At 42.1% G+C, this 27,559-nt stretch overlaps 1 protein-coding gene across 1 annotated transcript in view; it reads left to right on the top strand.

The window, feature by feature from the left end:
- The window catches only part of SUPT3H (SPT3 homolog, SAGA and STAGA complex component), a 449,999-nt gene extending 430,759 nt beyond the window's left edge, over positions 1-19,240 (top strand). The window contains exon 13 of the mRNA XM_049716348.1: positions 18,848-19,240. The gene's annotated coding sequence lies outside the window, so the exon portion shown is untranslated. The remainder of the gene's footprint in view (positions 1-18,847) is intronic.
- The last annotated feature ends 8,319 nt before the right edge of the window (positions 19,241-27,559 follow it).

The following is a 27,559-nucleotide window of genomic DNA, read 5'->3' as shown; positions in this document are numbered from 1 at the left end:
CTAAGAACCTTTGTGTCCTACTGGAATCTATACAAACTTGAAAAAGACTTAGAGACATACTCCATTTTTGTTTATAGCAGCATCTTTGAAAGCCTGCTAGGCCTCCCACTAGTTCACTTTAAAGACAACAAGCTATTTTAGGATGAGATTTCCCTAAAGGTAATGGAAATAACATGTTCACTGAACTTAGAGCAAATATGAAGATCTATTTAGACTGAAAATAATGAGATTTTGTGAACCGGAAGCAACAGTTTTTCACCCAACAGTAGCTTGCAGCTAAAACGTCTGCTTTCTTTATCTCTGTTCATTCATTCAAAACAAATTTTCTTAGCACCTATGAAAGCCAAACAATCAACATGGTGTTGACAGTTCCCAAACAGTGAAGCAAGGGGTTCCCCTAGGGGGAACCGTAGAGTTCCATAAAAGGGCTCAAGAAGCCACCTACATTAAATTATCTATAGATTAAATATGTTACATGGTTTGCCCATATGGGTGCCACTCTAAATATTTACATACATGCCATTGTCATTTATAAAATACAAACATAAATTTATTTAAAAATGACACTGAAATCCTTGTAGCTTTTTGACATTACATTTTTTTTTTTCATTCAAGAGGTAGCAAAAGTACAAGTTATAGAATGCATGAGTCAGGGAATTTGTTAAGGTTAAAAAGTGATTCTCAAGCTCAAAAAAAAAAAAAAGAGAGATACCTCTTGTCTTCTGTGCTTTTGCAGTAACGCCATTGTCTCCGCAGCCCTTCAGGGGTGAGTAAGTTGTGGCCTCCGAAGGTTTTAAGCTTCTTTAGCTTAAACTTAAGGGTATTTTTTTCTTTTGACATTAAGTATCACCCGAACTTTTTTCATATGTCTTATTTTGGGGAAAATTTATGATCTTTTTAACATTAGGAAGTTTCGCTTTTCCTGACATTTTATTCCTTTGCATATTTGAAACATTTCAATCCCAGACAATAAATATTATGTGATTATTATTTTCATATGGATAGGCTATTTCCTCCTGTTTTTTCTAACCCCCTTGCCTAGCTAATACTCAAAAATTTATTAAACTGTTCCATTCAGCTTTTTCAGAATCATGTAGAATGAAAATTGAAAGAAGGGCAGGTTTGAGAGAGGAGAGGTAGTAGTAGTTGAAAATAAATTGAAGTGTGTGGTTTTCTTTCAGTTGGATTTCTAATATTTCTTGTTTGGTTGAAATGAAGATTATATTTATTCTGTAAATCATTTTTATAAATTGACATAACCAGTTATCACATTAAGTGGTATCTTTTTATATCATTATTATGGAAGCTAAATGGGTCTCAGCAAAGTGGACGGATGTTAGCTGAGTACACCATGAGAACTCAGTTTTAAAAGCACCCACCTTTAAAAGCTCTCCTCATGGCTCCCTCACCTGCATCAGTTCTTTTCTCAAGTACCTGTTCTTCAATAAGGCCTTCTCTAACCCCCCTTTTAAATATTGAAGCCCCAGCCTCTGCCTTACCTACAATATCCCGCTTCCTTGTTTTCCTTTTTATCACTAACACTTCCGTACCATTTCTTAGACTTATTTATTTTGTTTATTATCTCCTTCCTCTAGAATGTATAGACTGTCTGAGATTCAGGATTATGGTCTGTTTTGTCCACTGTTGTGTCCCCAGCGCTTAGAGCAGGGCCTGACACTAGTGCATGTTCCGTCAGTATTTTCCAACATAAATGAATGATTGATCAGTCCTTATTTCTGCAAATTCTTGCAACATTATACCCATGTCATTGTTCTCTGGTTCTTCTCCAGCCTTTAACTGTTTCTTCTCACTTCTGTCCTGGCTTGTTGTCTGACTCCATGCCTCAACTATTTGCTTTCCCTTGACTTTCCAAAGTCCTCTGAATCTCTTCAACTGTGTTCTTCAATATAACTCTTTTTTTACATTTTAGTACTTCCAAATTCACAATACATCTTCAACAGAATGAGAAATTTGGCCACCACAAGCAAGAGTTATTATGATGTACTTGGTTTTTCGTTAACATTATTTCAAAGTTTTTGATATATTTCACTACTTATTAAATTTTTTTCACAACTCCAAGTTAGCAATTTTTTTTGGCCACGCCGCACGGCTTGCAGGATCTTAGTTCCCCAACCAGAGATCAAACCTAGGCCCCAACCGTGAAAGCGCCGAGTCCTAACCACTGGACCACCAGGGAATTCCTGGGTTAGCAGTTTTTTAAGTGCATTTATTTATTACCTCTTACGTTGCAGTCGTTTTCTTTTAGACACAGCACATATATTTATTTCTTTTTAAAAAATTAGCTTAATGTGGTATAGTTTACATATAGTAATAACCCCTTTTTAGATGTATGGTTCAATTCAGTGACTTCTGACAAATAAGCACAGTTGTGTGACTGCCACCATAATCAAGATACATGAGTGCCAGAGAGTTCTCTCATGTTCCTTTGTAATTGATCTGCCACTCATCACTATCCCCTGGCAACCACTGGTCTGATTTCTGTCTCTGTAACTTTACCTTTTCCAGAATATCACATAAAATGGAATAATTCTATATAAATTTAGATGTAAAGTTTTTGTGCCTTCTTTCACTGAGTGTAATGCTTTTGAGAGTCATCCCTGTGGTTGTGTGTATCAGTAGTTCATTTCCTTTTCTTGCTGAGTAATATTCCTTGGTGTGGGTGCACCACCGTTTATCTATTCATTATTAAGTGTACCTTTTGATTGTTTCTGGCTATTAAGAATAAAGCTTCTATGAACATGGGTGGACAGAGCTTTGTGTAGATTTATGTATTCATTGGTAATGGGTAAACACTTAGGATTGGGATCACTGGGTCATATGGTAAGTGAATATTTAATTTTATAAGAAACAGATAGTGTTTTCCCAAAGTGCCATACCATTTGGCACTACCATCAGAAATATGAGATTTCTAGTTGCTCCGTATCTTTGCCAGCATTTGGTATGATCTATTCTGTTGTTTGTTTTGTCTTGTTTTAATTTTAGCCATCCTGATAAGCAAATAGTTGTATCTCACTGGGGCTTTACTTTGCTTTTCTCTGGTGACTAATGATACTAAGCACTTGCATGTATTGGTTTACCATCCATATATTTTCTTTGTTGGTTCAAATCTTTTGTCTATTTTAAGAAATCGGTTGTTTGTCTTCTTATTACAATATAAGAGTTCTTCATGTATTCTAGATACAGAAATGTGTTTTTCACATATTTTCTCTGAGTCTGGGGCTTGACTTTTCTTAAAGAGTCTTTGGAAGAGCTGAAGGTTTTAATTTTGAAGAAGTTTGATTTATCAATTTTTATTCTTTTATGGATCATACTTTTTTGTGTCTTATCTGAGAAATCGTGATCTAACCCAAGCTCACAAAGGTTTTCTCCAATGTTTTCTTCTTGATACTTTAAATTTCAACTTTTACTTTTAGGTATTTGATTCATTTTGAGTTTATTTTTGTATATGGTGCAAAGTAAGGTTTAAGATCCCTTTTTTTTCTTCCCCTGCACATGGATGTCTGTTCCAACACCATTTTCTTGAAGATTATTCTTTCCTCATTGAATTACCTTGACACCTTTGTCTAAAACCAATTGACCATATATGTGTGGGTCCATATTGGACTCTGTTTTGTTCCATTGATCTATATGCTCATCCTTAGACAGCACCTCACTGTCTTGATTACTAAGTCATAAAATCAGGTCTTATGAATCCTTCAGCTTTTCCTTTTCAAAATCTTTTTTTATTCTAGGTTCTTTGATTTTCCATATTTCTACAAAACACTTGCTAGGATTTTGACTGGAATTGCTTTGAATCTATAGCTCAATTTAGGGAGAATTGATACCTTAACTGTATTAGACCTTCTAATCAATGAATGTGGAATAGCTTTTCATTTACTTAGGTCTTTTCTGATTTCCTCCATCAATGTTTTATAGTTTTTAGAATGTAAATCCAGTACATATTTTATTAGATTTATCCATAGATATTTCAATTTCTGGTTCATTGCTAATATATAGAAATAAAATCAATATTTGTATATGAACCTTTTTTTCCTGTAACCTTGCTGATCTCACTTACTAGCTATAATAGTTCTCAGGGATTTTTGTTTTGTTTTCTTTTTGTGTATTCTTTGGAATTTTCTACATAGATGATTGTTATTTGCAAATAAAAACAGTGTTTTTTTTCTTTCTTTCTAATCTGTATACTTCTTATTTCTTCTTCTTGCCTTATTGCAGTGACTAGCATCTCCAGTACACTATTGAACAGTCATGGTGAAAACAGACATCCTTGCCTTTTTCCTGAATTTATGGGGAAAACATTCAGTCTTTCATCATTAAATTAGCTGCAAGATTTTCTTAGATGTTCTTTATCATATTGAGGGAAGTTCCTTTCTTTTTTTTTTTTTAATAAGTTTACTTATTTATTTATTTTTGGCTGTGTTGGGTCTTCATTGCCGCACACAGGCTTTTTCTAGTTGTGCAAGCGGGGGCTACTCTTCGTTGTGGTGCACAGGCTTCTCATTGCACTGGCTTCTCGTTGCGGCGCATGGGCTCTAGGCGTGCAGGCTTCAGTAGTTGTGGCACGTGAGCTTCAGTAGTGGTGGCTCACAGGCTCTAGAGCGCAGGCTCAGTAGTTGTAGTGCACAGGCTTAGTTGCTCCACGGCATGTGGGAGCTTCCCAGACCAGGGCTCAAACCTGTGTCCCCTGCACTGGCAGGCAGATTCTTAACCACTGTGCCACCAGGGAAGTTCCTTTCTATTCTTAGTTTGCTGAGTGTTTTTATAATGAATGGATGTTGAATTTTATCAAATGGTTTTTCTGCATCCTTGGAGATGATAATATAGTTTCTCTTTTTTTGGTGGTACATTGCATTGATTGATTTTTTTATTTGAGTATAAATGACTTACAACATTATATTTGTTTCAGGTATACAACATAGTTATTTGATATTTATTTACATTACAAAATGATCATTGGGATGCATGTATTTTTTTGAATTAGCATTTTCGTTTCCTTCAGATATATCTGATTTATCTTTTTTGGAGTTTATAGAATTTCTTGAATCTGAGGCTCAATGTCTTTCATCAATTTTTTTTAACATTCTCAGCCACTATTCTTCAAATATTCTTCTAGGATTCTAATTACATGTATGTCAGACTTTTCACGATGTGCAAGATGTCTCCTATGCTTTTTTTGAAATTTCCCATCTCTTTTTCTCTCTTCTTTATTAATCTGGATATTTTCTACTGACTGACCCATCTTTATTAATCTTCTCTTTTGCTGCATCCAAAATTCTATTAAGCCCATCTAGTGAACTCTTAATTTCAGGGTTTGGTTTTTTTTTCAGTTATGCAAATCTCCATTTGATTCTTTTTTTTTTTTAATTTATTTATTTATTTTGGCTACGTTGGGTCTTCGTTGCTGCACACGGGCTTTCTCTAGTTGTGGCAAGCTGGGGCTACTCTTCTCATTGCGGCACACGGCCTTCTCATTGAGTTGGCTTCTCCAGTGGAGCACAGGCCACCAGGGAAGTCCCCATTTGATTCTTTTTTAAAAAATGTCATTTTAAAGTCCCTTTCTGATTACCCCAGTGTCTGGGTTGCTTATAGACCTGCTTTTGTACTCTGGGATTTTTTCCTCTTAGTTTTCAATCACTTTGTTCTGTATCCCACTATGCCTAGGATTTTTTCTGCTGGATACCAGACCTTGTATGTGAAAAAATGTAGAAGCTCTGGATGATGATTTCTTCCAGAGAGGATTTAATTTTCTGGCAAGCGGACAGGGATGTAGTCAGATCAAGGTTGATCTTTTTCTACTTTGCCCGTATTCATAGAAGGTATACCTAGGGTCTCAGCTGAGAGCCTGTGGTGTTTACCAGACCCTTCAACCTTGGTGAGCACTGAAATCCAGCCCCTGACTCCCTGGACCCATAAGATGGATGAAATTTCTGCTCACCTCATTCACCTCCCAGCTTCTACTCTTACCCCATACGTGTGCAGCTTTGGAGTTGACGTATATTTCAAGGAGAAATTTCATGTAGAATTATAGGCTCACTTCTCTGCAGTTACCTCCTGTCTGAGATTGTGGTCCCTCATTATCTCTGTACCTCAGCCCCAAGCTCCAACCTCTGCCTCTCCAGCCCAGTGAGACCGCCGCAAGCCCTAGACCACTGCTTCCCATGCAGCTTCTCTTACTCTCACATTTAATTGGCAAATTCCCTGAAGGAAAAAATGAACTTTCCTCTTCTTCAATTTCTAGTGCCTCAAACCCTGACTGCCTTGGCTTTTTACTGATGCCTCAAATAAAGTGTGCTTCCCAAAGATGTCCACATTCACATCCCTAGAACCTGTGAAGATGTCACATAACAAAAGGGAATTAAAGTTGCAGGACTGGAATTAAGGTTGCTGACCAACTGATAATCAAGGGAGATTATCCTAGGTGATCCAGGTAGGCCCCGTCTAATCACATGAGCTCTTAAAAACAGAAGAGGGAGGCAGAAAAGTGGGGAAGATAGTGTGACATCAGAAGGACTTGACACTGCTGGCTTTAGAGATGGAGTAAGGGTGTCATGAGCCAGTGAATGTGGTGGGCTCTAAAATGGCTCTTGTAGCCAGTAAGCAAACCGGGACTTTGGTCCTACAGCCAAGAACTGAAAACTCCCGACAATCTGAGCAGGAAGTGGTTCTCTCCTACAACCTCCAGAAAGTAACATACCTACCAACACCTTGATTTTAGTCCACGAGACCCATAGCAGACTTCTGACCTATAGAACTGTGAGGTGATGCATGTGTGTTTAAGCCGCTAAATGTGTGGTAATTTGTAACAGCAGCATAGAAAACTATTACACAATTGTTTTGCATTTTGTCCAGTTTTTCTAATTGTTCTCAGGTCAACAATTAGTCTCGATATATCAGTCAGTACAGTCAGAGTCAGAACCACTGTGCTTATGGGATAAAGGTTTTATTATAGGAATCAGATCTTCCAGAGCTGTGGGAGGATTTGGGAAAGTGAAACCCTAGGAAGGAAGTTGGAGGATCAGAGAAAAAGTCCACAACCCATCAATTTGGGAAGCAAAGCACAACCACCTGACAAAGCAGTTGCAAAGTGACAGCTTACAGAAAGGTCTGTAGGAAGCCATGCTTCTGTAGAACTGCTCCCTCTGTGGGTCTACCACCAAGTGTCTGGTAGTGAGCTTGGAGCCTTTGTTGGGAAATAGGATCCTCAGTCAGGAGGAAGAGCTGGATGGAGAGTGGAGGAAAGGGAGGATAAGCTAGAACCACCAGCACTTCTGTGGCAGTAACTGCATCTAACCACAGTGAACTTCAAAGGTTAATAACTGCTTCACTGCCATCTTCCAAATCTTGCATAAATTTCTCTTTTGGCCAACTCTACTCAGAACCATATAGGGAAGGGAATTCTGGAAATGTAGTTTCAGTTTCACCAAGTTGACACAGTACCGAATAGTCTACCCTTTGTCAACTTGGTATCCATACACCATACACTTTTTTTTCTTTCTTTTTTTTTTTTTGTGGTACGCGGGCCTCTCACTGTTGTGGCCTCTCCCCTTGCGGAGCACAGGCTCCAGACGCGCAGGCTCAGCGGCCATGGTTCACGGGCCCAGCCGCTCCGCGGCATGTGGGATACTCCCAGACCGGGGCATGAACCCGTGTCCCCTGCATCGGCAGGTGGACTCTCAACCACTGCACCACCAGGGAAGCCCTGAACATCTTTTCATGGGCCTGTTGGCCATCTGTGTGAAGCCAGTTGTCTTTTAAATTCAACTACCCTGAAACTATCATGTGTGAGGAAGCCAAAGGTTGTCAGAAGCAAAAGGAGAGATCATGGGGAGCTCTGAGGCTCCAAATCTCCAAATTGATGAGCAAAGCCTTTTTGATCCTTCTGGTCCAGCTCAGCTGCCCGCTGAATGCAGCTGATAACTACCAGATGATGCCATACGGAGCAGAACTAACTAGTCAAGACTTGCCTGAATCTCTGACTCCCCAGAATCGTGAGAAATGATAAATCATTGTTGTTTTAAGCCACTAAGTTTCGGGGGGATTTGTTATACAGCAAAATATAACTGAAACAGAAAGAGGCAGGCTCACCCCATCAAGCAAGGAACCATACCAGCTGAGGTGTTTATTGAGGGCTAAGGGAGTATGAACTGGCTAGTGGAAGAAGGAAGTTATAAGCTCTAGCTATGACCACTGGACCTGTTACAGAAATGATGACAGGAGTGGTTATGAGAATCTCTTCCTTACTTTAATGTGAATACAGCGTATTTGTTTCGGTATTAAACAATTCTTTATTATTTCCCCCTCTCCCTTTCCCCTATTATCAGGTATTAATAGTGGTTAGCCATATATCTCCGTATTTAAGTTGCAGGATATCAACTCATAGAAAAGAACAAACATCACCCTAAATGGATGTGTCATATTGGACTATATCCTTTTTAAAAAAATAAACTTTTAATTTTAGAATAGTTTTATATTTATTAAAAGAATTACACAGATAATACAAAGTTCCTATATACCCCACACCCAGTTTCTCCTATTATTATTTGACATTAGTATGGTATATTTGTTACAATTAATGAACCAATTTTGATATGTTATCATTCACTAAAGCCCATACTTATATTCAGACTTCCTTAGTTTTTACCTAATGTCCTTTTTCTGTTCCAGAATCACACCTAGGACTGCATTACATTTACTTATGACATGTCTCCTTAGGTTCCTCTTGGCTGTGATAGCTTCTCAGACTGTCCTTGTTTTTGATGACTTTGACCGTTTTGAGTACAGTCAGGTGTTTTGTAGAATATCCCTCAACTGAGATTTGTTCGATGCTTTTCTCATGATTAGACTGAGTTTATAGATTTTCAGGAGGAAGACCACAAAGGTATTCATATCCTCTTTGGAGGAGAGGGTTAGCATGCGTCATGCTAGGGGGAAGCATTTTGCTATTGTCTTTATTTGGAGGATTTAATAATACGGTTAAAAGTGTATGGTGTAGGGCTTCCCTGGTGGCACAGTGGTTGAGAGTCCGCCTGCCGATGCAGGGGACACGGGTTCGTGCCCCGGTCCGGGAGGATCCCACATGCCGCGGAGCGGCTGGGCCCGTGAGCCATGGCCGCTGAGCCTGCGCGTCTGGAGCCTGTGCTCCGCAACGGGAGAGGCCACAACAGTGAGAGGCCCGCGTACCGCAAAAAAGAAAAAAAGAAAAAGAAAAGATGTTCAACATCGCTAATTATCAGAGAGATACAAATCAAAACCACAATGAGGTATTACCTCATACTGGTCAGAATGGCCATCATCAAAAAGCCTACAAATAATCAGTGCTGGAGAGAGTGTGGGGAAAGGGAACCCTCCTGCTCTGCAGGTGGGGATGTAAATTGGTGCAGCCACTATGGAGAACAGTATGGAGGTTCCTTAAAAAACTAAAAATAGAGTTGCCATGTGATCCAGCAATTCCACTCCTGGGTATATATCTGGAAAAAATGAAAGCACTAATTTGAAAAGATAATGTGCCTATCAACAGATGATTGGTTTAAGAAGATGTGGTATACACATACAATGGAACAGTAATCATCCGTAAAAAAGAATGAAATATTGCCATTTGCAGCAACATGAATGGACCTAAAGAATATCATACTAAGAGGGTGTAGGCATGGCTTCTCCTACTCCCAGTGTCCTCCCGTGTGAGGAGGGGTCCTCAGTGCCCCTAGAGGCACTCCATCTGTGGCCCAGGAAGCACTAACTTCAGGGCAAGAATGTTCTAGGCATTTGTCCAAATGCCCAGCTGGTCAGGTGTGATGCTGGTGGTGTTCCCTCTGCACCACGGCTCTCACACTTTTATGACCACGATCATTTATAAAGCACATGGGGAAGTGTGTGTGTGTGTGTGTCTCTAGGCTCATCCCTCAGAGATTCACATCCAGTAGTTGGGAGAGACCAGAAATGTACATTTTTAAAAAATGAGTCCTTCCAAGCAACATGGATGGACCTAGAGATTAACACACTAAGCAAAGTAAGTCAGACAGATAAAGACAAATATCATATGCTATCACTTATATGTGGAATCTAAAAAACAATACACATGAACTTACTTACAAACAAACTCAAAGACATAGAAAACAAACTTATGGTTACCAAAATGAAAGAGAGGGAGGGGATGGATAAATTAGGAGTTTGGGATTAACAGATACAAACTACTATACATAAAATAGATAAGCAACAAGGATTTTCTGTATAGCACAGGGAATTATATTCAATATCTTATAATAACCTATAATGGAAAATAATCGGAAATATATTAATAAATATATATATAACTGGATCACTTTGCTGAACACCTGAAACTAACACAATATTGTTAATCAACTATACCTCAATTAAAAAAAAAAAAAAAGAAAGGCAGTCGTCTTCCGAGAGGGATGAAATGAAAACTGTGATTCTTCTTCAGGTGTGGCTCTGAAGTTCCACAGCATCACTTCTATATTTTGCAGTCAAAGCTGGTCACAAACCCAGTCCAGGTTAGAGGGGAAGGGAAATAGGCTCTATCTCTTGGTAAGAAGAGCAGCAAAGAATTTGTGCCCAGTTGTAATCCACTAAACTGGTTGTGGAAATCTCTTTTTATCTTCTTTAAGGCAAATTCTCAGAATTGGAATTGCTCCATGGAAGGTATGCCTCATTTTAAAAGCTTGAGACTTACCCAAATGGCCCTCCAGTTGGGTTTTTCCAGTTTTCATTCTCATTAACAATGTTTGAAAGTCAGTTTCCCTGTGCCTTCACCAACACTAGGTATCATTACCTTTTTTAATCTTTTCCAGTTTAAAGAAGGGGAAGGTCTGACCACTGCATTTATTTGCATTTTTGAATACCATTGAGGTTGAATATTTTGAATGTGTTTATGGCCATGTGTCGCCGTTCTTTTTTGAATTGCCTAATCTTGTACTTTGCCCATTCGTCTCTTGGGCTATTCCTGGGTTGAGTGCTGATGTTGGTCCGAAAACTAGGTTACTAAAGTTTAATTGACCTCTAACAACCCAACTAGGTTTCTAAATATTATGAATTACTCTCACCCAAAAAAAATCTATCTCCATTTCCATTTGTCTATTCTCTACTTCCCTAGATCATATCACCTTTTTCAGTTCTTTCTTTTCTCAGATTCACAATATTAGAACTGCAGAATCACCTCATTTTTCAGTTGAGGCTTTTGACAACAAAAGAGGAAAAGGTCTTGTCCTTTCTAAAGGTGGGGAGTTTATTCAGTTTGAATGCATGGTACCTCTCTTTTGGTGTAGTCAAAACTACACCAACAATGCATTTAGCCCCTTTACCAAAAGGGTTGTGTCCTTGTGTCTGGCACTAAGAAGTTCAGTCTATCCATAACTTTTGCCTCATGAATAACTCAGATCCTAAATTCCCCCTGCCCCTACTTAGCTGTGTGACATTTTATAAATTGCTTTAACTTTGGGGCCTTGGATTACCCATCTGTTAAGTGGGAGCACTGAACTTCTACTCAGTGATTCTGAGACACTCTTTTTACTCTTGAAGTCTGTTGTTTAAGAGGGCATTAGAGAGAATGGATTAGGGGAAACCAGCATAGGTGAAAGTTGACCTTTAAGAAATTTATTTCGGCCTACAATGTCTATTTTTGAAGGTAACCTAATCAAAGCTTTTTAAAAATAGTTTTTAATTATAGGTTTGAAACTTCGTGTTATTTGTAATGCCTTTTTAGAAGCATGAAAATAGCATTTCTCTCTGTACCAGCTTTGTGCTTTCCCATTTGGTAAACACTGATTTTATTTCTATCTGTTGCCTGTAGGAGTAGACCAAGCCAACTCAGTACTTCCTGTTTACCTCCTGGTCTTACATATGGTAGATTGCCACAGACCTGCTCTCAAAATAAGCTTCCTTGGTTTAATTCTGCATTTTCTGGTTAGGCAACTGGCCTGTCAATACTTGAACAATGAAACAGTTTGGCTACTGAAGACTTGTTCTGACATTCCCCCTTCAAATTGTCAGTGGAAAGGAAAGTCACTTAATGTAATGGCAGGGATAATATAATAGTAGGATTTACATTTAAATGGGGGCATCACACAGTACCTTTCATTTGAGAATATCAAAGCATTTCCAACTCTTAAACGTGGAATGTGTGACATGGGCGAACACAAAGATAGTAAATAACCTGATTTCCTCTGGAGATTCTCAGTGCTCTAAATATCTATTTTTTAAGGAGGAAGATTGAATGTTATGTGTATTGAGTGAATAGAGTGTAAGCTTAGAAATATTTTATGTTCCCATCATAGTTTATTCTGTTTAGCATAAATCATCAGCGCCAACTATAACTTACCATTTACTGGAGCTTTTCCGGTTGTATTACACTTTTCAGTTGTATTACACTCATGTCAGACACACCTTCGTACAAGTCCCTCCAAGGTCAATAGTTTAGAAATTCTGCCTCTTCCATCCCCTTCTCCACTCAACACTTATGGAAATATATGCTAATTGGAACAGAAGCAGCCTACCCAACTAACAGGGTTAGACCACTCTTAACACAAGATTAATGAAATAGAAGTTTAGGGTAAAAATAACATTTTTCAAGCCCTAAGAGTGTAGATGCCAAGTAAAAGCCAGCAGCTCTCCAGGATCAGTCAAATCCCACGCTTTGCCCTCCTTCAACTTTGCTCAACGGAGTTGAAGAAGAGGAAATCCTGTACGCCCACCGTTGCTCTTGGCCACCGTTGCCACCCTCTGGCCCTCCCACCTTCCCTGAAGCCACAGCTCAGCAGTCACCATTGTGGAAAACAGGACCGCAGACTCAAGGTGCAGAATGAGACTCTACACATTGCTTACTGAGGTGACACACAAGCAGGAATGATGAGGCACTTGTGCACAGGTAGCTACCTGTATTCATGGCCGGCCTTTGTAGGTGTGAGATTCATGTCCCTAAGAGGGCATTTAGAGACCACAGATATTTAAAGTGACAGATATTGGCAAGAAGTTGAGTTTGTGAAGTATTCTACATTGCTGATTTGTGACTGAACCATGGGTTAAGAGACATTTAGAGCTATCAGAGGCTTAGAGAACAGTATTTGCTCAGAGGGAGAAAAGCCTAAGGATCGTATCAGTTTGCTGAGACTGGAATTGGCATCCTGTGTGACAGACCTGTAATACTGGGGGTGAGGGGCTGATTTCCTTTTAAATTTCCAGGATCTTTCAGGATCCAAAGGCAGCCTTCACCTCTGGATACTCAGCTCTTTACAGACACCCTGAATTCTTCCAAACTGACCAATCACACTGGAAATAAATTTTGCACACTTAAAAAGTGATACTCTTTCGCATCTAGTACCCAGATCTTAGTTTCTAAGTATTGTCCACTGATATTCAGTCTCCTTGGAAAACAGCTGATTCCAGGACTGGGGCAGGGAAAGAGGCCTTGAAAAATTAGCCTGGAACATCCTAATTCTCCAGAAAATAAAGAGTTGCTCAAAGAACCCCAGGGAAATATCCAAAATGGGAGCCTGAAGAGGCTCCCACTGGCTAAATCTGGGAAAATGTGATTATAGTAATGGGTCATCATGCATAGAATAAGATAAATAATTTTGAGTTCATACAATATAAATAAGTAAATAAATAAGGGAGAAAATGAAAGCTCTTCTTTGCCATAGAATGCCAACTAATAAATATAGCTGGAGTTACGCATTAAGAGATCATCAGTGGGGGAGAAAGACTGATAAGGAGTAGAAATTTACATAGTCTCAAATTATCTCCCCACAAATTACCTGTTAGTTACAAAGGAAAACTAGTAACAACAACAACAAATCTGATGTTCTTTCGGTTGTTCCTTGTAAATATTGTGAATTAAATTTTTTTATTATTTTGGGTCACAAATGTTAAGCATTTCTTTTGCTTGAATTTTGTCTTTCTTGAGGTCACGCCATTAAATAAGAAAGGCAGACAGAAATTCATTTATAACAGTTCAAAGAATACCTCCAATGATGACAAATCCTTTGATAAGATACACTTTGGGTAAACGCCTAATTCCACTCTTTTTGTTCAGACCTAATGAAATTGTTCTCCCCTCCGGAAGCCAGATCAGGCTAACCCCGCAGCACAGCAGAGACATGAGGGAGCAGAACCCACCTGCCCCCTCATCCCCCGCACTTGGATTAGAGGGAGCCCGAGAGCTACAGCACAGGGTGGGCAGAGAGGTGGCCCTTCCAGGTTGGCCACTGAACTACATCTGGTGCCTCCCCTAGGGAGGATTCTGACCACCTTTACTTCTCCTTTTGTTGTCTGTATAAGACCAGAAACACTGTTTCCAGTTACTGTGGTGGTTAGGTATCTGTGGCAGGCAGGATGCTGGTGTCCAGAGAGGGCAGGTGGGGTAAACAGAGCCCCTAGATATTGCTGGCTCAGCTGGGCTCCTGGCTACCTGGTTACGTGATGAACTGCACCAGCATTCCAGGGAGACAGGACAGGCACCTTGAAGACTACATTCAGACACTGAAATACACACCCACCAAACAGCCATCCCAGACCTCTAATCTTACTTTATGACCAAACCATAATTACATTACAGCAATTACTTGAATATTACATTTTTATTACTGTTATGTCATTATGTCTACTAGGAAAAAATAGGCGTACTTTAAGCAGTAAAATTCTTAATGACTCATTTAAGCTCATTTTAGCTGCCTGAAAACCCTGACTTAAACATTTTGGCCAAAATAATTTTTAGAGCCTGGTGGGAAGAACAGGGTTAATCTCCATCTATATTGTTGCCCAAAAAGCAAGAAAACTTCCACTGGTGGGTGTACTTCTAGAGGTTAAAAAGTTCCAGTCAAGGCTGATCAGAAAGTTGTGTTACATTTAAGAGCTGTGTTTATAAAGCCATCAATTCTTTATCATCTATTGATCAGTTCCAACTACTGACAAAAAGTAGAGAACTCAGGAAACATCCATGTCTCCATCCTCCAAGTGTGTGGAGGCATATTTCCCATACTTCCAATGTCAAGCAGGAAGATTCTTTGAGGCCAGCTTGGCCCACTTTTCAGCCCTTTCTCTGGAAGCCAGTGGTTTACTTGGAACTCACAAAGGACACTCCTCAAATAGTTACTAATGTAAGTACATTTTCTAATCATTATATTTTACTTCGTTACCTCTTTTTAGGTAGTGTCTCATTAGGCCTGATCTTGCTGAAAGATTCCAAGCTGTCAGACTCAGTATATTTTCTCAGCAGGGGGTCCTTTGACCCCAACCACTTTGCAACTTAACTGTGTCCCTTTCCCAAGCAGTGCAGGCCCAGACAAGCATATGATGCCTCTTGTCTCAAAAATAATTCTATACTTTGAGAGCCAGGATTCAGACCCTTGAATTTGGGGAACTTACCATATGAGCTGATGAGTCAAAATATCTAGTTTTAACCACTTTTGAATTTTTTTACACATACAGTTACCCCAAAATACTCTGTGCATTGAACAAGCACTTTCCTGCAAGAAAATGAAGCAGCTAACAGGTTTTGCTTCCCTTAGGTCAACCTAAGCCCAAGGTTTGATTTTTGCTTCATTTTTTAAAAAGTCCTTTTGGCAAATATATGTCCTCTATGTTACTGTGTAAAATTCAGTGCCTAATTCTACAGTTATGTACATCTGCCGGACATATACGCTGTTAAGACATTCGTGGCTGCCTACCAATGTGAAAGGTATTACCAGGTCTATTTTTAACATTGTTTTGGCAAGGCTGTTGCTGTGGAAGAAAAAAAGTTCCTATAGAATTCTTAATGAGAAAACTGAATGATTCTTTGAAATGTGGTTGTGATTCCCTGACTTATTCAGCGGTGATGTCACAGGTGCTGAGAAGCAAGAAACAGTAGACTCGCTCGTTTGCCAGCGCGCTCTCAGGATGCACCAGAGGGGAAATGAAACTCATCTCGCATGTGGTTGTGCTGAGCTGCGCTTCCCGCCCCTGCTCCGGGGGTCACACAGGCCCCTGCTCGGGACATGTCTCACACACTCGGTTTGTCATCCCTGTGAGCCTGTGTCATGGAAGGGTGCGCTGTTTGCATGTGTTTCTTATAGAACTTGATCAGCCCGCTGGCCTTCCTTCTGTTCATCACCCACATTTGTCTTAGAAAACAGCCACCTTGTTCTAGCTGTTGGAGAAAGACAGGGCTTTCCTCCAGCTCACCTGAGTCCCTTCGGTCGCTTAATTAGCAAGTGGCGAGAAGTTCAGAGAAGTCTGTCAGGACAGGAGAACGTGCTCCGGCCTCCTCGTCACCTAATTTGAATCCTGGCCCACACTCTTGGGCAGAGGACACAATGGCTCATCAGGTGGTGTCCTGGTCAGGTCTCAGGTGGGTCTGTAATATTAAAAGAATAATATAATATTAGTGAATGCAAGGCAGTATCTGAAAGGAAAGCCAACGTTCCCTTGATGTTTATAAAAACATTATTGTAACAAGTGAATTCTTTCTGTGGAATCTGTTAAACTAATATGCAGTAAATATAATGGTTCCAAGTCAAAATCCCATTCTTGATTTATGGATTTACCAAATTAACCTGCCAGACTCTCATCCTTCTTGCATAGGCGAAACTACAGAATCTTCCACAGTCGCACTTCAATCTTCGGCTACGCATTCAATCCCAGACCTGTCGCTGGTACCGCGAACGTTTTCCCCCTTCTCCTGATGTCGTCTCAACATCTCAGGGTCGTTGGCGTTTTCTCAAGACTGTAACCCTTACGCAGTCATTTATGGGACCAGCTGGTGACCTCACACACTCCCCAACTGTGCTGCAAACCATTTCAGCACAACCCCATGCCTCGGAGTTTTGATAACTTGACCTGGAGCTCCTGGGTCTGTAGCAACTTGGGAGCAGCTCAGTACCCGCTAAGGTATTGCTTCCCCTGCCCCCGGCCCCCCAAAAGGGCTGTAAAAGGTTAGGGTTCTGAGAGGTGGGCAGAGGCTGTGGCACACACACTCCCGGGCCCACAGAGGAAGGCCTCCTTTCTCCTCCTCCCTGGCACATGTTCGTTCTGATGCCTCCTTCGCTAAGGGCCACGTGCTCCAGACCAGCAGCCACAGCAAGAGGGCCCAGCTCTGGGGTGAAGAAAAGAGATGCCGAGGCATCCTCAGAAGGACGCTGTCCTTCCCCTCACACATCATCCGCTGCCCGCAGCCCAGCTCCCCTGAAGCCCTGGAGGGGCGGCCACGGGCAGAGTGAGGCTGACTCAGAAATGCCCCCTTTGTGCCTCTTTTGCCAGTAGCAGAACTTCAGTAGCAGAACTTGATCTTTCAGGAGTCTCTTTGGGAATCTCTGGGTCTTCTGCTTTTAACAGCTAAGTGAAGCAGTATCCCCTTATAAAAGGAAAAATGCCGCTTCAAGATTTGCTCAAGACAGAATGATGACACTTGGGAAGTCCAAAAAGAAGAATACTTCGCTGCCCGCTCTCTGCTCCCAGATGTTTGGATCACTGAGAAATGGTACAGCCAGGGTGAGGGGGTGCGAACTGCTTGTTTATTTGGCGTCTCCTTGGGGGGGTTATAAAAAACAAAAACACACACAGAAAAGCTCGACACAATAAATAAACCATTGACAGTAACCTAAAACGAAGCGCTCCTGCGAGCTTCTGAGCCTGTCTGTTTGTTGCTGTTCTGCAATTAGCCGAGGATGCTCGTGGATTGTGCTAACGCAGCACTGAGCCCCGGGCCAAACACCTTCTCAGGTTTTTTTCCCCTCTGTGTTTTGCTAATCCCTGGATGAAACATAATCGCAGAGCAATGTTCAAGGTTGGACGCAACAGGGAGGAACTCGGCGTTGGCTCCCACCCAGTGGAAATAACATGCCATTGGACTTGACAAGGCAGGAGGAAGGATGTTAAACAAATACACTCCCTCCAGCCTCCCTAGCAATGGCTCGCTGCTCTCCACAGAAGCCCCAAGTTTTCCCAAGCTGCTCACTCAGCTCCCAGGTTTCATCACCTGAGATATGTTGTATAAGATAAATAGGCAGGGAGGCCAACGAGCAAAAATTCCAATCAGGAAAAGAATGGAAAGAGAATTAAGTCATTTATATCCATCCCTCTAGGGCAAAATTAAAGTAACAAAAGTATCTGTATATAATAAATATATAATTATACATAATTAAACTCCAGCCCCTTGCAGTCATCATTCTTTTTCCCTTTCTCTCAAACCAGAGGAAAACATTTCTCCTTGTGATTTCAAGTGCAGACTTCTGAATCAGAAGTTCCAGGTACCACCTGACTCCTTGTCATTTTGTGTTCTGATGACAGCATGGGAAAGGGAATCAGAGAATGGGACAGAATTTTCTCCAGTGAACAGAGAGAGAAGGCTCTCTAAAAGTACTCATCTGTTCCACATAAAGTTATCTAAAATATACACACTCGCAAGTGTATGTATTTGTAACTCATTTAATCTTTTTTTTAATACATTTATTTTATTTATTTTTGGCTGCATTGGGTCTTTGTTCCTCCTCGCGGGCTTTCCCTGGTTGTGGCCAGCGGGGGCTACTCTTCGTTGCGGTGCGCGGGCTTCTCATTGCGATGGCTTCTCTTGTTGCGGAGCACGGGCTCTAGGTGCACGGGCTTCAGTAGTTGCGACGTGTGGGCTCAGTAGTGGCTCGCAGGCTCTAGAGTGCAGGCTCAGTAGTTGTGGTGCACAGGCTTAGTTGCTCCGTGGCATGTGGGATCTTCCCAGACCAGGGCTCGAACCCGTGTCCTGCGTTGGCAGGTGGATTCTTAACCACTGCGCCACCAGGGAAGCCCTCTCAGTTAAGGTTTACAACAACGCTCTGAGATTGATACTGTTATTTTTATTTTACAGGTGGAAGTCTGGAGTGCAGAAGGGTTTAAGACCACACAGATTCAACCATGGAACGAACTGGAGATCTCCATGTGGTTCTAGACAGAAAAGCAGGCTCCGAGGAGTCAGGGAGGCAAAGCTAGAGGTTAAAGACAGTAACAACAGCAAATCCCCCTACTGTCAGGAGACTAACAAGCAAATAAATAATAGAACCTGGCCTCAGTGCTCAACCTTTTCCTAAGGAGCTTAGAAAGTGCTCAGATGGATATGGGGAGGGGGAAGGGTAAGCTGTCAAAGCGCGAGAGAGGCATGGACATATACACACTACCAAACGTAAGGTAGATAGCTAGTGGGAAGCAGCTGCATAGCACAGGGAGATCAGCTCGGTGCTTTGTGACCGCCTGGAGGGGTGGGATAGGGAGGGTGGGAGGGAGGGAGAGGCAAGAGGAAGAGATATGGGGACATATGTATATGTATAACTGATTCACTTCGTTATACAGCAGAAACTAACACACCATTGTAAAGCAATTATACTCCAATAAAGATGTAAAAATAAAAATTAAAAAAAAAGTGCTCAGAGGTGATCTTGCGTCTTGTCCAGTTATAGTTGAGTTGTGTTGTAGGTTTGCCGAGGGCATTGTCATAAATCTGTGCTGAAACCAAACCTGGAGCAGGTCTCCCCTCTCCTGTCGGTCCAGCTCTCATGAAATCAGACGTGATGGAACCAGGAGGAGCAGCGTCAGCATTTTTACCTGATCCTGGGATGGAGAAGGTAAAATGACAGCCTTCGTTACTGCATCTCCCAGAGTGGATCCATGTGGCCTTTCACTGACTCCCTCTGGGCTTCTCTCCTTTCCTCTGAAACCATGAATCCTCTTTGACCTCAAGGCCATGAAGCCAAATATGACTGCTGGCCCCGGACGAGCTCCTATGGCTGTTACCAGTGTCTGCAAGCATGGCTATCACTCCATCTTCCTGCGGATCATCCAGGACCCTCTGAAACAGCCTTTTCTCTTGTATTCAGCGAGCCCTCAATGTGTCAAGCACTGTGCCACGTGGCACAGGAAGGATGCAGCTTCTGCAGTGTTTGCTCAGCCAAGTAAAGTGAAGCTCGTCTCAGTGTAGACTATTCACTATGTGATTCTCTCAGCCCTACTGCCTACCAGAGTTTGCTGCACTTTCCTGGACATGGCGACGAGGTGAAGGAGTGAGAACTTCCCTCCAGGCTTTGAGTTCTGGCTCTGGTCCTGGTCAGCTCTCCACCCTTGGGCATGTCTCCTGACCTCTTGGAGCTTCAGTTTCCTCATCCATAAAAGGGAGGAGATAATTCCTACCTCACAGGAGTTGAGTGGTGCCACTGTGACCCCACCTCCAGCTTTCATCAGATTCTCTAACTTTCTGGTTTATTCTGAAGATTCTTTTAAGTAATCAGCAAAAGCCAAATGTTCCATCTACTCCCTGTTTTTTGTTTGTTTTTTGTTTTTCATTTGATGATTTCCTCCAGAAAAGTGTTTTGCCTGTCTCCTGGGTGAACGTATCCCTTGCCAACTTCTTTTTTTTTTTTCTTTTTTTTTTTTTTTCGGTACGCGGGCCTCTCACTGTTGTGGCCTCTCCCGTTGCGGAGCACAGGCTCTGGATGCGCAGGCTCAGTGGCCATGGCTCACGGGCCCAGCCGCTCCGCGGCATGTGGGATCTTCCCGGACCGGGGCACGAACCCATGTCCCCTGTATCGGCAGGCAGACTCTCAACCACTGCGCCACCAGGGAAGCCCCCTTGCCAACTTCTTTGAAAGCCTTTGACAGAGGGGAACATGCTTCTACTAAATACCACCGGGAAAGAGAATGGAGGGAGGGATAGTACCCCCCTTCTACCTAGAGAGCCCTTCACAGACGCAGTACTTCCTTACCTGCAGCTTCAGCTCATCCCACAGCAGCCCTGGGTAGTGCTCAGAGCTGGGACCATCAGCCCATCTTCCAAATGAGGAAACCGAGGTTCGCAGAGATTGCGTGGCTTGTCTGGGGCACACAGCTGACACGTGAAGCCAGATCTCTAAAGCAGGTCTCCGACTCCACATCAGTGCTCCTTCCACCACAAAGAACCTCTTCGGGGAGAAGTCCTTTTCCCTGTTGCAAATCCAAGAGGGAAAGTTTTTGACTATGGCCTAGGTTATGAGAGTTGGGTGGCAAGGTGACCCAGGCCTGCCTTGCCTCCTGCATTTGCTGGAAGACTCTTGCTATAGCTTCCTTTTCCAGGAACACAGAGAATTAGGGCCTCTGTTTCTGTAAGTGATGGAATTAATCCAAATCTGGAATCACTGTAAGTCCCGGATCTCATCCACCAGCCCAACCTCACCCAAGTCTCCACCTGTTACTTCATGTGAGGGCTTGCATGAGTAATTATTCTGTTTGAGCCTTAATTTCCTCATCTTTTAACTGGGGATAATAATACCTACTTCTCATGGTTGGGATGACGTATTCTCATATGTCAACAGTTACCATATTGTAGGCATTTTATGTGGGTGTGTTATGTGCCAGGAATTATTCTAGATACTGCAGGTAAACAGTGAACAAGATAGAAAGGGACCTTCCTCTTGTGCAGCTCACCTGCTAAAGGGGGAGGGTCAATAATAACCTGACTAACGATGAACAAGGTAAGTCCCAAAGAGTAATAACTGCTGAGGAGATGTATGATTGAACATATAAATGAACATTTAAAAGTACTCAAACTGTGGCTTCGCTGGTGGCGCAGTGGTTGAGAGTCCGCCTGCCGATGCAGGGGACACGGGTTCGTGCCCCGGTCCGGGAAGATCCCACATGCCGCGGAGCGGCTGGGCCCGTGAGCGATGGCCGCTGAGCCTGCGCGTCCGGAGCCTGTGCTCTGCAACGGGAGAGGCCACAACAGGGAGAGGCCCGCGTACCACAAAAAAAAAATAATAATTAAAAAATAAATAAAAGTACTCAAACTGAAAGAAATAATCTTAATTGAATATTGTATGGTGAAACAGCCACACAGAGAAAACAATATGTCAGGTCATTTTTTAAATACAGTATTCTGATTATACATCCCTAGTAAGATATATTCCCAGGACAAAAAGAACCGTAAAGAAATCTTAATGTTTATTCAGTAGCCTTCTTATAATTTAAAGTTACATTGGAAAATTAATATGAGTTCATAATTCTTTTTTCTCTTAAAAAATAACATATTTCCTAGCTCTCTCTAGCCATTGAAAAGGCTTAGAGGCTGACAGCCCAGTAGCAATAAGTTCCTAGTTTTGTGGTCTCTAAATCTGATTTAGTGACCACAATAAAGGAGCCAAAGATTCATGGTGAAATGGCTGATTCCAGGTCTAAGGCAAGAGATATACAAGATGAGCCTCGGATATCTTGCACGAGAAAGCAAGGAAACAACCAAAGACTAATTTTAATGCATCTATTCAATAGAGCCGGGGACATTAAAGAGTCTTCTTGAAGGGGCTTCTCTTGGCCTAAGGATAATTTGAACATCAGAAAGATCAAAACACATCAAGTCTATATATATACATTTCAGCCACAAGCTTAAAACAATTCTAAAACAAAAAATCACACATTACCTCTTTGCAGGTGACTAAGCCACCAACTCCGAAATTTGCTTTTAAATTTGCTTTTAAAAATTGGGAGGAATTAACCATTTATCCCATCTTTGCTGCATTTTGGTATAACCGAGTTGTTGTTAGGGGAAAGTTTTCCTTTGTAGAAGAATTCCAGGTAATAAATGCAAGAAAGACTTATAGAAGTCTAAAAATCACCATTTTGAAACTCAGTGAAATAACGTATCTAGCAACAATCACTGAAGGCTGCTGAAATCATTCGGTAAAAGGTTGGTGGGGAGCTTTGTGATGGAAGAGTCAGGCTGGCACCACTTCAACCCCCCAGTCAATCATAGCATCACTAAAGGCGGGACAGCTGAACACGGTGGGTTTCATGATGTGATGTGCCCCTATGAAGTATCACCAAACAAACTTGAATCTGAGTCTGCAGATCTAACTACCGGTGTACAGGAAGTCCAGCGGACAGAGGAAAAAATCAGGGAAAACAATCAACCAAATTGAAAGTGTGGGACCTCCTTCAGGTCAAATAACCTGATTTCTCCACCAAATAGATGACGTTAAAAAGGTAGGGAAGGAAACAACCTAACTGTCCATCGATGAAGGAATGGATAAAGAAACCGTGGCATGTAGAGAGAGAATGGAATATTAGTCAGCCATAAAAAATACAAAATCTTGCCATTTGCAACAACATGGATGGACCTCAAGGGCCTTTTTATACTAAGTGAAATAAGCATAATAATAAGTCAGACAGAGAAAGACAAATAATAAAAATACCATATGATCTCTCTTATAGCTATATGTAACCTTTAAAATAAAAAAGCTTATAGAGGGACTTCCCTGGCAGTCCAGTGGTTAAGACTCTGCACTTCCACTGCAGGGGGCACGAGTTCAATCCCTGGTCAGGGAACTAAGACCCCACGTGCAGTGTGGCATGGCCAAAAAAAAAAAGTTTACAGATATCAAAGATACAGATGACAAATTTGTGGTTGCCAGAGGTGGGGTGTGGGGCTGGGAGAAAGAGGGGAACTGTTTTTATTTTTCAGTTTAAATAAATTGAATCAAAATAGAAAGAAAAAAAATGAAGAGGTGAATAGAATATCCATGGACTGGGGGACAACTTCAAGAGGTGTAACATATGCATAATTGGAATACAAGAAGGAGAAAAAAAGCAAGAACAGAACAGAAATATGTTTGAAGTAATAACGGCCAAAGTTTTTGAAAAATCAATGACAACACAAAACCACAGATCCAGGAAGCCCAGAGAATACAGTTTAAGGTAAATACCAAAAATTCTACACCAAGTATGTCATGTGTGTATTATTAGTCAGGGTTGTCCAGAGAAACAAAATCAATAGGATACGTTGGATTGACCGAAAAGTTCGTGCCATAGGATCTTATGGAAAAATCTGAACGAACTTTTTGGCCACCCCAGTACATGTAGCTGTGTAAGAGGAAATTTATTATGAGAATTGGCTCACATGATTATGGGTGAAGTCCCACCCATAATTATATTAATAATTATAAAATAAAATTAAAAGGTGGGGGTGGTAGGTAGGGGAGGTTTTAAAGAATGGAAAATAAAAAAAACTTGGGAGATACAGAAACCGAGTGCCATGTGTCGACCTTGGTTGGATTTGAACAAACCAACTGTAACAAATCAGGAAGCTTTGAACGTGGACTGGCTATTACTGATCTTAAAGATATAATTTTAAACTTTTAAAACATGATGTCACAGAGATATACCTTAAGCGTTAGAGATGGACACTGAATTATTCAGGGTGAAATTAAATGATGTCCCTGTGTGACAGGCAGAATAATAACCCCCCAAAATGTCCACATTCTAATCCCTGGAGCCCGTGAATATGTTACTTTACAAGGCGAAGGGGATTTTGAAGATATGACTGAGTTAAGGATCTGTAGATGGAAGGATAGCCTGAATGGGTCCAGTCTAATCACATAAGTGATGGAGGAAGGAGGCCACAACTCAAGAATGTGGGAAGCTTCTAGGAGCTGGAAAAGGCAAGGAAACAGATTTCCCCCGAGAGCCTCCAGAAAGAAACACAGCCCTGCCAACACCTATAAAATAATCAATTTGTATTGTTTTAAGCCACAAAGGTTTTGGTAATTTGTTACAGCAGTAAATGAAAACAATGCATATGGGATCTGTTTTAAAATGCTTTAGAAAAAAAGTGAAAAATAGATGAAAGATTAGAAAAATATCAATAACTGTTGAAATTGGAAGATGGGTACTTTGAGATTCATTATACTATTCTGTCTACTTCTACATTTGAAAATTTCCACAATAAAAGGGTTTTGAAAAATGACTGGAGGGTGGGGAGTAGTTGAGGGGAGCAGGAGAGGGTTTGAAGGACAGGATGGTTTCATGGTACAGCATGAGATTAGAGGTCTCAGACCAAAGACCACCAAGAGTGACACGTTACGTGGATTAGAGAGCTGGCTCCTAGTCACCAGCGTGATGCTGAATGCTCTCTGCATGGACCAAACCAGGAGTAAAGGGCTCTCTCCAGAAAGCACAATAAATCACTCATTTACTGAACGTTTCTTGAGCACCTACTGTGGCATTGATCGCTAGACGGAGCCCTTGTGCTCTAAGATCTTGACCTCATGAAAGAAACAGAAACAGCCCTTGTGCTCTAAGATCTTGACCTCATGAAAGAAACAGAAATGTAAACCAGAAAGATGGCGGAATTCAAGGCCTGCTCATTGAAATCACACACTCCTTTGGCAGAAGAGGTAGGAGTGAGGTCTCATTTGTGTCTGAGAGGGAGAATAATTTGTGTCCATCCAGCCCTGGCCACACCCCACCCCATGAAAAGCATTTGTGTGCTCACCAGCCTGGTTGGCACCCATTCCAGCCACATGAGCTCCTGGACCCTTCACACTACCTCAGGTGGGAAAAAAGTAAACATTCTCTCAAACCGGCTGAAGGAAAAGGGGGTTTGGTAATGAGGGGTCAGGGCAGTAGCTAGGGCAGACCTTACGAGGGACGGCCACTGGGACCGAGTTGGCTGTAGAAACACAACAACTTCTCTCTGCCAGCTCTGCCCACCAGTGCTCTCTCCCTTGTATGGCGGGATAACATGCTGAACAATTTGCTTTCCTTGGACCAGATCCTATTCAGTCAGTGGCATCCATTGTCTCGGAGTATTGGGGCTGTTAAGCTAAAAGGAAGGGAAACAGACAGAAACCATCAATGCCCGGTTTTGGAAAACAGACTTCTGACATTAATAGCAAAAACATTAGTGCTGAAAGCCAGGGTTTTTGATTGGCAAGAGCCAGGCTATTGTGGGAGCAAAAGAGTCTGTTGCACTCTAAAAACCAGATTTAGGAAACACAAACGGCAAAATCCTGAAGAGCTCTTATGCCATGGGCTAGACTGATGGCCTCGATGACTAGGAGAGGAAAGAGACCACCAGGTCCCAGAGACTAACTGATCCACAGGCTGGGAAACAGACGGGACAGACAAAGGGAAATCGGCAGGGTCCAGGGTGAGAGGATGGAAGTGGGCTCATTACCTAGAGGCGGCCAAGCCAGTGCCTGAAGACTCCTGGGTCCTATCGCCTGCCCGGAATCCCAGTGGGGAGTCTCATTTTAAGTCAAGTACCTCCATTGGTAGCAGCCTTCCAGCCCGAGTAATGCCCCATGACGCTGCTCAGCCCATCCTAACTGCATCTACTGTAATGGCGCAGGACACACATGAGCTCCCCAAACGGAAGTGACACACAGAAGGGGGTAGAGTATGGAAGTGAAGGCCCCCAGCACCTTCCTTTACATGGGACTGAACAGCCCAGGACCCTTCCCTAAGCGAAGAGAATGGTGAAACACTGCCCTCTTAGACAAAACCAGCCACCCCAGACACAGAGGCACTGATCCATCAGCTGGAATCACTGCGTTGAGTCCTCAGGCTCCGGACGGACAATCCAGTTGGCTCAACTTGGGTCAAGAGCCTCCTATACCTCCCATCTGTGGTTGGCCTACAGCTTCCTCCCCAACGGCACGCGCTCTGGTTCCCCCCATGTCAAAACCTGTTGTCCAAGCCTCACCCCTTGCCGTTGTGGTCATCAGTGACCCCATACCGCCAAGTTCAGTGCCACTCCTCTCCTTAGCCTCTCAGCAGCTTGCGGCCCAGCTGACCACTCCCCGCTTTTCCATACTCTCTTCTCTTGACGTCAGCGATGCCATCCTTGCCTGGCTTTCCCCCGACCCCGGGAGCTATTCCTTCTCAGTCTCCTGGCTGGTTTCTCCTCCTCCGATCACACATTTACTGTTGGCAAGCCCAAAACTTGGTCCTGATCTTTTCCATCCACAGTGTCTCCCTAGAGATCACACCTACAGATCTTCCTGGACTTACGATGGGGTTACATCCCAATAAACCCATTATTAAGTTGAAAGTACCATAAGTCAAAAATACATTTAATACACCTAACCTACCAAACACCATAGCTTAGCCTAACCTACCTTAAACGTGCTAAGAATGCTTATGTTAGCCCACAGTTGAGCAGACTCATCTAACGCAAAGCCAGTGTTATAATAAAGGGTCGAATATCTCATGTAATGTATTGAATACTGTACCGAAAGTGAAAAACAGAATGGTTGTCTGGGTATAGAATGGTTGTATCGGCTGTTTACCCTTATGACTGAGTGTCTGACTGGGAGCTGTGGCTCGAAGCCGCTGCCCAGCATCACCAGAGAGGATCATACCACATATCCCTGGCCTGGGAAAAGATCAAAATTCAAAGTACAGTTTCTACTGGATGCGTATTGCTTTCGCACCATCCTAAAGTCAAGCCATCGTAAGTCGAGCCATCGTAAGTCGAGGACCATCTGTGGTCTTATGGCTTTGCACCATCTCTTTGCCAGCAACTCCCACATTGATATCCTCCAGTGAGGATATATTCTCCAATGAGCATCAAACTGATATATCCACTGCCTACATGACATCTTCATTTGGATATCCAATTCAAACTCCACGTGGTCCGTGATAACTCTTTACCAAATTTATGCCAGAAACTTGTTCTTCCCACTTTCAGCAAATGTCCCCAACATCCACCCAGGTGCTTGAATTCAAAATGTAAGACGTCATCCTCAGTCATCCTCTATCCCCAAACCTCATAGCCAATACATCA

This window comes from Orcinus orca, chromosome 10 (genome assembly GCF_937001465.1).
Source record: "Orcinus orca chromosome 10, mOrcOrc1.1, whole genome shotgun sequence".
NCBI classification, from domain to species: domain Eukaryota; kingdom Metazoa; phylum Chordata; class Mammalia; order Artiodactyla; family Delphinidae; genus Orcinus; species Orcinus orca.
The sequence above is the reverse complement of the archived record's forward strand: the minus strand, read 5'-3'. Positions and strand labels throughout refer to the sequence as shown.